The sequence below is a fragment of the Pelobates fuscus genome, chromosome 4, assembly GCF_036172605.1.
Source record: "Pelobates fuscus isolate aPelFus1 chromosome 4, aPelFus1.pri, whole genome shotgun sequence".
Classification (NCBI taxonomy): domain Eukaryota; kingdom Metazoa; phylum Chordata; class Amphibia; order Anura; family Pelobatidae; genus Pelobates; species Pelobates fuscus.
The window spans coordinates 88,262,078-88,274,591 of NC_086320.1; positions in this window are offsets into that span (position 1 = coordinate 88,262,078).

Here is a 12,514-nt window from a genome sequence, read left to right on the forward strand (position 1 = left end):
ATGAATAGTAAGGCGCATTCCGGTCTTAGCTCAATTTCGACTTGTAATGCTCCCCTAATCGTCTCCTCCACTTTCCTCCAATATTCCCTAAGAACCGGGCAAGTCCACCAAGTGTGGAACATTGTGCCCTCCTCTGTTAAACATCTCCAGCATGTTTTGGGGGAATTGGGGTATATGCACGCCAGTCTGGTTGGCACTAGGTACCATCAGTATTGTATCTTGCGCATGAGTTCTAGATGGGATGAGCATCGAGATCTGCCTTTATGAGCCATGAAAGCTCGGGTCCATTGGTCGTCTGAGAATTCCGTGCCCATGTCTTTGTGCCATGCTTCTCTAAAGTTGTCTACCTGCGTTTGGTGGCTCGAGTCATTGAGTAGTGCATATAGGAGTGAGAGTGGTTTCTTGGGCATGGTCATGGATACACAAGCGTGTTCTACGCTTTTCGCGTATATCGGGGTAGTCAAGGTGGTGTTGTGTGCCAGTATTCCCTTTAGTTGTAGGTAAGAGAATATCATGTTTTGCGGTAGGTCATATTCTAGTTGTAGTTCTGGGAATTGTTTCATTTGCCCCTGTCTGTACAAGTGTTTAACTAGTGTACATCCCTTGTCTATCCATTTGCGGTGGTCGAAAGTCGGGTGCGCTACATGAATGCTAAATATGGGGGTGGCTAGTGCCCAGGCGTCTGTGTACCCGAACTGTGGTTTAGCCTTGTCCCAGATTTTTAGCAGGGTTTCTGTGGTGGTGGGCATGTTTGGGAGCGGCGGGCGCCGCCCGTGCGGTACCCAGAAGAGGTATTTAAGGCTTTTGGGGCACGTCCAGGTCGATTCCATCTCTATCCATTGTGGTGGATTTTGGGCTGTGTGTGCCTGTAGGGCCGTGGACAATATTGCTGCTCTATAGTACGTCTGCATGTCTGGCAGTCCCAACCCTCCCTGTTCTAAAGTCTTAGTAAGGATCTTCGTGACTACCCTTATTTTTTTGTGTGCCCAAACAAAACTTGTGATAGTGTTCTGCATCCGTCTCAGGTACGTGTTTGGCAGGGGGATCTGTAGTGTTCGAAGTAGATATTGATATTTTGGCAGTAACATCATTTTTACTGCTGCCAATCTCCCCACCCATGACATGTATTTATCTTCCCATTTTTTCAGCGTGTCGCTGTATTCTCTGTGTAATCTTCTATAGTTTAGGTCCATGAGACCCTGTGGATCTCTTGGGATTCTCAGGCCTAGGAATGTGAGGTGGTCGTCTCTCCAGTCCAGTGGGAATGAGAGTTTGAGGTGTTCTATGGTGCTTTGTGGCAAGCCTATCCCCATCGCTTGGGTTTTTGTGACATTAAGTTTATAGTATGATTGTTCCCCGTACCTCTCTATTTCCTGCAGGAGGTTTGGTAGTGATATGTGCAGCTGTGTAAGTGTAAGTAGTATGTCATCTGCGAACAGGTTCGTTTTGTACTCCCTCCCCCCTATCTCCATACCATGTATCGCAGGGTTTTCCCGTATCCTCACCGCCAGAGGCTCCAGCGCTAAGACATGTAGCAAGGGGGACAGGGGGCATCCCTGTCTCGTGCCGTTTGTGAGTCGGAACGGCTCGGACAGAAATCCTGCATTGAGTACCCTGGCTGAGGGCTTACTGTAGAGGGCCCTCACCACCGACACAAAGCTGGGGGTGATATCGAACTTGCTTAGCACTGCTCGTAAGAACCCCCAGTGCAGGCGGTCAAAAGCTTTTTCAGCATCGAGGGAGACCATCAGTCCCCCTCTCTGCTGGCTTTTCAGGTGATGGAGGATGTTGATGACCTTCCTGGTATTATCTGTTCCCTGTCTCCCCTTGATGAATCCCACCTGGTCATTGTGGATGATTTGTGGCAAAATGTTTCCCAACCGGTTTGAAAATAGTTTAGCGAAGCGCTTCGTGTCAGTGTTAAGGAGGGAGATGGGACGGAAGTTTTGCGGTATTGTGGGAGTCTTGTTGGGTTTAGGGAGTGTGACAATATGGGCGGCCAGTGTTTCTCTGGGGAGTTCGCCCTTATGAGCTGCTTCTGTGAACATTCTGGCTAGGTAGGGTGCTAGTATTGTGGCAAACTGTTTGTAGTAATGGTTGTCGAACCCGTCCGGTCCCGGGGATTTTCACAATGGAAGATTTTTGATTAGGTCCCCTATATCTTGGGCCTCTATCAGTCCAGTTAGGGTTGCCTGTTGTTATGGTGTGAGCTTGGGTAGCTGCACCCCGTCTAGGTAGTTCCCGATGCTAATGTTAGATGGGTGTGTTGTCTGTGTGTCGTTCTGAATGTTATATAGTGGGGAGTCATATGTTGCGAACACCTTGTTTATTCCCTTGGGCGTGGAGATTTTGGTACCTGTCTGGTCTGTGAGGTGAGATATTTTCTGATTCGCCTGCCTTGTTTTCAGTCGTTGCGCCAATAATTTGCTTGCCTTATTGCCTTGTGTGTAGTGTGTTATTTTGAGCTTCTGCATGTGAGAATTCATCGTGTCTAGTGCTTGTTGGTGCATGAGCTTTGTAATTTGAGTTATTTTATCTTTCGTCTCTGCAGATGGGGTCTGTTGGTTTAGTCTATTCATCTCATACAGCTCTACCTGCCATGCCCGTAGTTGAGTTTGGCGTGATTTTTTGACATAGGCTGCCCTGCGTATTAGCAGGCCGCGCGCTACTGTTTTGTGGGCGAGCCATAGTGTTGTATCTGTGGTGTCTTTTGTGTCATTTTGTTGAAAGTATGTTTGAAGGTCCCCCATCAGGGAGTTGGCAAATTCTCTATCCCTCAACAAAGAGTTGTTAATTTTCCATGGGCTGCGATGTTTAAAGTCGTAATTATTTTTTTTTTTTTTGAAACTTGAAGTTTATTGAATTTTCCACGAGTCGTGGTAACGGGGGAAGGGATACAGAAGAGAAGAGGGGAGGGGGGGGGGAGGGGAAGGCATACGTTCACTTTACATTGTACGTTACACATTTTACAGTTAGTGATTACATTCCCAGCATAATATTTCAAACCGCTTGCCCTGGTATGTTGTGGTACCCAACCGACAATTACGTGCCTATAGGGATTACGGTGACTTAAGTAATTTCTGCTGAGTCCGCCTTGTCTGTCTCGCTGCTACCTGGCATAGTTTGTTAGGTACCAAGTGGATAGCTGTCTAGTGTCCAACCTATGTCTATGGAACGTCTATGTCTGTTGTGTGTCATTACAAAGCATTGTTAACTCGGGGTAGATCGTGTGTCCGCCCTCCATGATCTCCACATTTCCCATGCGTCTGTGTGTTTATGTTGGTTCGTTTGTGTCGCAGAGTAATGGGTTTCATATATGAGTTGCTTGTCTATGTCTTGTATGAGCTGAAGGGTTTTCGGTGTAGTAGGGGATTTCCAGGCTCTCGCTATGACCCTCTGTGCCGTCAATAGAATGTGATATATCAATTTTTTAGTTGCGGTAGGTAAGTCGGTTGGTATGTCTAGTAGCAAAAAGGTCAGGGGGTCTAAGGCCAGTTCGACCTTGGTGGATTGTTTTATGATTAGTTTTATTTCCTCCCAGTACCTTTCCAGTTTTGGGCATCGCCACCAGATATGGAGGACGGATCCTACGTCTCTGGTGCATCGCCAGCAAGTCGGGGATGTATTAGGAACAATCTGTGCAGGCGGGTTGGCACCATGTACCACCTATATATTGTTTTAAAATATTGTTCAACCAGTGGGGCTGACTTCACCAGTTTCCTTACTGATGTCACTATGTGTGACCATGTATCGTCTGTGATGTTATTGTTCGTGTCTGCAGCCCATTGTTGTGCCTGAGTGGAGCTGTGGAACGGCTGGTAGGGCTGAATACTTTTGTAGCATTCAGATAGTGGTTTGAGAGTTTGAGGGAGTACCCCTGTGATTCCCGTGTGTTCCCAGATCGTTGTTTTCCCTTTTGGGGGTTGCTCATGTGGTTGTTCTTTAGTCTGTTTGTGGAGAAAGGATTGTAGTTGGATGTATGAATAGTGGGAGGAGGGAGGTATCTCGTATTTGCTGCATAGTGTCGAGAACGGCAATAATTTACCGCCTTTGCATAAATGCGTCAGGTGAGTGGCTCCCCTGTCTCTCCAAGGTGCTGCGTGGAATGTGGGGATGCAGTACGGGATTGCATCAATAGGGGTAGCTAACGGTAGTGGATGTTGCGATTCGAAGTGCATTCTATATTTGTCCCAGGTTTTAAAGGCTAAGCTGAGCTGTGTCGGCATGGACGGGATTACTGGTCTGAGGGGCTTAGGGAGCCATAGTATTCTAGATACCCGGAAGGGGGTCATGGTTTGGTTCTCCATAAGTACCCATTGGGGTTGGTCTGACCCTTTAAGATGCGTTAGTAGTGATGCCAGTATTGCTGCTTGATAATACGACTTAATGTGGGGGAACGCCATCCCCCCTTTTTTTGCGGGTGCCATTAGTATTTTTTGGGATATTCTCGCCCGTCCCGTTCCCCACACAAATTGTATCAACTTGGTTTGCACATTTTTAAAATAGGAATTTGGCACTTGCCATGGGAGGTTCCTGAACAGATACTGGAGCTTGGGCAATATCGTCATTTTAATTGCTATGATACGCTCTGTCCAGGACAGAAAAAGATTTCCCCAGCCCTTCAGAGTTTCGGTGCAGTCCCTCCAGACCCTAATGTAGTTTGAGGGGAGCATATCTTGAGGGTTTTTAGTAAATGTCAGGCCCAGATATTTTATGTTGTCCGTCCTCCATTCAAATACGTATTCCCTCTTAAGTCTCGCTTGTACATTTGGGTCTAGTCTCAAGCCCAGTGCTTGTGTTTTAGTAGTATTGAGGGAATAGTAGGACAGCGCCCCGTATTCATTAATGAGTTGCATAATATGGGGTAATGATTTTATTGGATTTGTAATGTACAGTAAAATATCGTCCGCAAAGGCACTGATTTTAACCTGCCGTCCGTGCCAGTCCACTCCCTCTATCTCTTGATGGGTTCTAATTGCAGTGAGTAAAGGCTCTAAGGCGAGCACGTAAAGCAGGGGTGACAAAGGGCACCCCTGTCTCGTGCCGTTGGTAATATCGAATGGTGTGGACATGAAGCCAGCCTGCAGGACTTGGGCTGTGGGGCGGGAGTACAAGGCAAATATTTGCTTGATGAATTGCTGCGGGAACCCAAACCTTTCCAATACCCGGCGGAGGAAGAGCCAGCCCAGGCGGTCAAAGGCTTTTTCGGCATCTAGGGCTAAGAGTAGACCACCGGGACCAGCTCCCCTCATTCTTTCCAGAATTAGGGACAATTTTCTGTTATTATCTGTCCCTTGTCTCCCCAGTACGAACCCAGTTTGGTCGTCATTTAACAGTGTTGGGAGTAGTTTGTTCATCCTGGTGGCTAGTATCTTGGCGTAGATCTTAGCATCAGAATTCAACAGTGATATGGGTCTGAAGTGTTTGCATTGGTCTGGGGGTTTTCCTGGCTTGGGTAGGGTCACTATCGTGGCTAGAAGCATCTCAGGGGGGAGTTGACCCGTGTCTGTTGCCGACCTGAACGTCCGCTCCAGCCACGGAGCCAATATGTCTGCGAATGTTTTATAATACGAATTAGAGAGGCCATCCGCCCCGGGGGATTTCCCCACTGGTAGCTGTTGGATTGTGTTTAGAATTTCATTTAGTGTGATCGGTTCAATTAATGTCGAAAGTTGTGCCTGGTCTGGCTGTGGTAAGGGGAGTCTTGCCAGGTACGTTTTAATCAAATTGTCGTCTAGAGGAGCTGTTCCGGGACGTTGTCCTAAGTTATAAAGATCTGCGTAGTATTTTGCAAATTCTTGAGAGATATCTAGGGGATTTTGGATCTTTTTGTTGTCTGTGGTGTGTATGAAGGGTATTTTGGATTGGGCTAGCTTTGTTTTTAGCCGATTGGCTAGGTATTTAGTTGCTTTCCCACTGTGATGGTAAGACGTTGCCCTCAGTTTTTGCAAACAGTATGCAGTTTTCGCTGCATTCAGTTCTATGAGTTGGTTATTTAATGTTTGTATTTGTTCTAATAGGGCTGGGGACGGGTTAAGTTTATTTTGGGATGTCGCTATTGCCAGTAGCTTTTGGCATTCTAGTAAGGTTTTCTGTCTGTTCTTTTTGAGGTAAGAGGAGCGCCTAATGAAAATTCCCCTCACGACAGCTTTATGTGCTAGCCATACATGTTGGTCCGACACCTCCCCGTTAGAATTCTCTTTAAAGTAATTCGCCAAGTCTTTATGTACCTGCGACGTGAAAGTGCGGTCGTGTAAGAGCGACTCATTCATTCGCCAAGTTCCTCTTCCTTTAAATTGTAAAGAGTCAAATAGGGTTAGGTAAACTGGGCTATGGTCCGACCAAGTTATTTCCCCAATGTTACAGCTAGAGACTTGTGCCAATGTTTGTTGGTCTACGTAGAAGGTGTCGATCCTTGTGTAAGTGTTGTGAACTTTCGAGTGAAACGTGTAGTCACGCTCCCCTGCATGAAGCACCCTCCAGCTGTCGTATATATTGTGTAGTATGATTTTTTTTGAGAGTGATTTACATATGGAGACCATCTGCCCCCGTCTTACACCTTGTGGGAGCGCTGTCGTGTCTTCCTCTGGCGAAGTGATAAAATTAAAGTCGCCGCAGAGGATCAGCCCCCCTAATTTGATCAGTTCAATCTTTTGCATGAGACGATGAAGGAAGGTCTCTGTCCCTGTATTGGGGAAGTACGCCGAGACCAGGGTGTACTGAGTATTATTAAAGAGACCCACCAGCACGATGAACCTGCCCTGTGGGTCTATTAGTTTTCGTTGCTCAATAAATGCTACATCCTTGTGTATTAAAATGGATGTTCCCTTCGTTTTACTTGCGGACAGCGCATGGTATTGATTGGGGAAGTATTTAGTGTATAATTCAGGTGTCTTAGCGTTTTGGAGATGCGTCTCCTGGATACAAGCAATATCTATCCCTTTAGATCTAAGTTCTTGCAATAAAAGGCGTCTCTTGCCTGGTGTGTTTAGACCTTTTACGTTATAGGTGACCAGTTTCATGTTGGGGTAAAGGTGTTATCTGTGCTAATTTTGTGCCTCCATGGTTTCTTTAAGTGTGCCCTGTGTTTCGTGGCGGTTTTGAGCGCCCAACTTTGGTTTTGAATAGAGGAATGCATTTTCTTGGGGTGTAACAAGTTACTAGTGTGCCGAGAGTGAGGGGTGTAGGGAGGGGTCAGAGCAATCAATGGGTGGTGTACCCAGACGGGCTCCCATACTCGGGGCCGCGATCCGCCACCTAACCAGTAGGTGCGGGTAGTGGGGGGGGTGCAGGTGATGCCTATTAATAACTTAGTCATTCACCTAGGGGCCTCAGAGCAATTTTAACAGTAGAACATACATTTTAACCAAACAATTATTATTCAAAACAAATATTAAGTTTACAGGCCAAGAGCCCACATCTTTTGACCTCGTAATTGAGATAAATGACAAGGTCCCTGTGCACAGTTCATGCCCTTTTGCAAAATCTGTTGTGTGTGGGGCAGAGTCAAAGTCTAACCAGCTGCGATAGCTGCCAATGTCCCGGGCTTAATGGCTATATGACCATAATCAGTCCGAACTTGTGCTGTGCATTGAGGGTAAAAAGTTCTGTTGAAGTTTAGCAGAGTCTAGGGTTGTCATGTTGTTTAGGTGTGCGTGTGTTTGTGTAATATAGTTACGTATATCTCGAGCTCTTCACTGTGAGGACCATTCTGGCGACATTCTTGGAACTTTCGTCGGTTTTTCAGGTCCACCGGGTGGCAGCGGCAGTCCCCAGTCCTTCAGTTTACGAATGCCTTGTGGTAGATCAGCGACCATGTGGACCGCACCTTGATGTGAGATGAGGAGTTTAGCAGGATATCCCCAGCGATAGCTTACATTTTGTTCTCTCAGGGTCGTGGTGATGGGCGACATCGATTTCCTGAAGTGCAGGGTTTCTGCTGACAAGTCCGCAAAGATTTTGATAGCTTTATATTCGTCAGGCATGCCTGCCGTTCTGCTGGCTTTCATGATTCGGTCTTTGGCGTGAAAGAAGTGAATTCTAGCGATCACATCCCTTGCTGCTGTAGGCGGTAGATGTTTAGGCCTGTGCAGTCTGTGCGCTCTATCGATTATAAGTTGATCAGGGTGGATTTCTGGAGTGAGAGCTTGGAACATGTCGGACAGATAGTTATGAAGGTCAGCTGTCTGGACAGATTCTGGGATGCCTCGGAACCTGAGGTTGTTTCTCCTCGCTCTGTCTTCCATATCTGCCAATTTGAGTCTGTGTGCTTCCACAATGTTGTCCAGTTCTTGGAGTTTGTCCGCCAGGCTGTTATGGGCTACAGCATGTTCGTCCAGTTTTGTTTCGATTAATGCGGTGCGGTTACCGATCTCTTGCACCTCTTTATGCAATTCAGCTTTCAGCTCCTGAAGTTGCTTCTTCATATTGTTTTGTATATTGGTAGTGAACTCTTCCATCATCTCCCTTATGCCTCCCATTGTTAGGGGCTGTTCGTCTGGTGCACGAGAGGGTGATGTGTGCGGTGAGGGGGAAGTTTCCCGCCTTTCTTGGGCGTCGCCATCTTGTACAGGCTCCTGATTCTCCCTCAATCTGGAGGCCGCAGTTTTTGTTAAGAAGAATGAAGCTCTGTCGGTTTTACCCGGTTTATTTTTTTGTCTGTGCGACATGGTGGTTGTTTCCCCCGTCAGTATATGTATTTGTAGATGGTTTTGCGCTCAGTGTGCCGTTTATTTTTGCTCTTTTGGTCTCTATAAGTCGGAGCTGATCTTACATGCGTCCGCTCAGCTCCAGCAGCAGGCCACGCCCCCTCCAAAGTCGTAATTATTTTTTAATTATATGGTCACTGGTGCGTGGTCGGACCACGTGATTTGCTGTATGTCGCTGTATAGGAGTTGGTCTAGCGCTGCGCCTGAGATGAGGAATCAGTCTATTTTGGAGTAGGAATTATGCACTGCTGAGTAGTGGGTGTATGCTCTTTCTGTTGGGTGTGTGACTCTCCAAGCATCATATAGATGATGGTTGTGTAGGAGTTTCGCAATAGCCCTGCATTGTCTCTTTAAGGGGTGGTGATGTTTCCGGTGTGGTGGTAAGGTTGTGTCAAGTTGTGGGTCAATTATGTGGTTGAAGTCTCCCCCTATCACCATGATACTCGTCTGGATGTGGTTTATTTTGGTTAGGATTTTGTGCAAGAAATTTCTCTGGTTTATATTTGGGGAGTAGACGTTTACGATGGTATATAGCATGTCATTAAACAACCCCTGGAGTATGATGTATCTACCATTCGGGTCTATGTCTGCGGAGTGTAGCGTGAACGAGACGGCTTTGTGTATTTGAATGGATGCCCCTCTAGCCTTCGTGGGAGACGAGCGTGAACTTGGTGTGGAAAGTCGGTGGTCAGTATTGCTGGGTGATCGTTGTGTCTGAAGTGTGTTTCCTGGAGGCATATTATGTCCGCTCCCAGGGCTCTAGCTTCCCTATTAAGCAAGTGGCATTTTACTGGTGCATTGAGGCCCCTGACGTTAAAGGTACAGAGCTTCACGGTGGCTTGTGAGTGCGGTACGCCTCACATCTCACGTGACAGTCTATGGTTTGAGGGGTTCCTGCTCTCCCCAGCTTCGTCGAGCTGAGCAGTGTGTCCCTCTGTATATTAGGTAGTTTCCCTATTGGGCTTGCGGAACATTTGGTGACATTGGTCTGGCAATTTCCAGGCCTCGTCAATATCCGTGTGGCCATTAGTGTCGGGTTGCCCACTAACCCTGATGTCTGTTTGGTAGCAATTTGCCCAGCATGTGGGGCGAAAACATAGCATAGAACAACATACATCAATACAGTAACATAAACGAAATTATTTACATAAACATTCCTAACAACTAGAAAAAATGGACTAATGGGTGGCAGATGTAGAACAAACTGCCTCCCAAAAAGACCCAGTATCTATATGAAAAGAGCTCCCCTGCATATGTAAATGTGAAGGTGGAACGCAGGGAGCAAAAAACAAAAACTCTTTAATGATCCCTCATGAGGGAGAAACTCAAAACAAACATAAATAAGTTAAAATAGGATGAAAATAAATGGTATGCTGACTGATCACAGAAGTCACTTAGAATATATATGCAACGTTGCTAGATATAGTTACAATTTCTATGATCATAAAGGAATTAGATGCAATAATAGTAGAAGGCAAACAAGCCCTTTAGATGTAAAGTCTATGGAAAGAAAAAGCAAGTGCATCAGATACAAAGTAACTAAATGAGCATGTAACCTAAACGATAAACCAGCAGATACACCAATGGTACAACTGTACCGAGCAAGCCTATAATGCTATAGGAGATTTGGGGGAAGGAGTGCCTAGCATAGTGTAAATATCTAATCCTAAATGAAGCACGTCAGAGAACCGAAATCATCCTGTTAAAATAATCCGCAGAACTAAATGCCCAACGCGCGTTTCGGCGAAACAGGTCGCCTTTCTCAAGAGCAAATTGCGGAATGGATGGCTCCTCTTGTTAAATGTGCTTAAAGCTCCGCCTCAAATCGTGACGTCAGTAGGTATCATCGAATCATTGGACTCCGTGAGCATAGTGGGCGGGGGAGCTGATACGGCTCTAACAAAGTGAAACAAAGTTAACCCTCACTGGACGGGAGTATCGCAATGAATATTGCACACATTACAAGCAGAGATAAAGAAGGGCTGTAGCATAGCGAGTGTAAATAAATCGCATAGAAATAGAAAACGGCACATAAATATGGGGGCCGATAGGGAAAAATACTAATCAGAATGAGACAATGAAAAGAGAACTAGCATAATAGTGATGTGATGCTCAAACAGTAATAGGCACCAGATGCATGCCAGTACATTAAAAAAATAGTTGTCACACTGTCTCAATCTTATACTGGGGCACATAGAACTTTCAACTATCAGAGTTTGCCAGGTTGAAAGGAAAAATAAGGGTAAATTACCCTAGTAGTGCCATTCCAAGTGTAAAGAATGCAAATAGCCCTTAAAAAGAAGCAACATATAAGAGGGGTACACAAGTAGATAAAATAAATAAACAAAATAGTAGTAGGGACAACTAAAGATATATGCCCCTATTCTTTAACCCCTTAACGACCGAGGATGGTTCAGGACGTCATCGGCATTTTTGCCCGATCGCCGTCGTTCCCCCGGTGGCGATCGGCGGTGCTCCCGGTATGGGGAGACTGCCTGCAGCCCAGACAGTCTCCCCATGGCGGATCAGGACCCCTGGGGCCATGTGATCGCTCAACAGGGCGACCACATGGTCACAATAGGTGTCCATGTGTCTGCCTGCAGGGGGACTGTCTGTGCTGACAGGCAGTCTCCCTGCCAGTGTAAAATCATAAAAAAAAATTTAAGTTAAAGTTAATAAAAAAAAAATTATAATTATATATGTGTATATATATGATATATAGACATATATTATACCTATATAATATACGTCTATATATCATATATATATATAATGTCATACTAAGTGTATTTTTATATTAATATGTACATATATTAATATAAAAATACACTTATAATTAAATTACACACGCATATATATAATATATATAATAACTATATATATTGTATATATATTATTATAAAATACAAATAATAAGTAAATTAAATTAAATTAAAAAAATTAAAAATAATAATAAAATTTTTACAAAAAATTACATATCTATATGAAATTTTATTCTAACTGTATTTTGATATTAAAATATATATATTTATATCAAAATACACTTAGAATGAAATTGTATAAATTGTATATATATCTATGTATATATAAATAAATAAATATAATAAATATAATACGAAATATACATATGTCCATATACAAAATTACATAAATAATTATATAAATATACACGTAGACTTCAAATATATAAATATGCATATATATTTAAATTCTACGTGCATATTTATGTAATATTTTTACATAATTAAGTAATTTTATTAATTGCAATTTGAGGGACCTGCCTGCCAACCCAGGCCGAAATTCCAGAGAATTTAATTTGCTAGCACTGTATTTTACCCTGTAACTTTCTATGACACCCTAAAACCTGTACATGGGGGGTACCGTTTTACTCGGGAGACTTCACTGAACACAAATATTAGTGATTCAAAACAGTAAAACCTATCACAGCGATGATATTGTCAGTGAAAGTGACTTTGTTTCACACACAAACAGCACTTTTACTGATGATATAATTGTTGTGATATGTTTTCCTGTTTTGAAACACTAATATTTGTGTTCAAGAAAGTCTCCTGAGTATAACAGTACCCCCAATGTACAGATTTTATAGCGTTTTTGAAAGTTACAGGGTCAAATATATGGGTCATATATTTTTACATTGAAAATGGCCAGCTTGGTGATGTTGCCTTTGAGAGCGTATGGTAGCCCAGGAATGAGAATTACCCCCATGATGGCATACCATTTGCAAAAGAAGACAACAAAAGGTATTGCAAATGGGGTATGTCCAGTCTTTTTTAGTAGCCACTTAG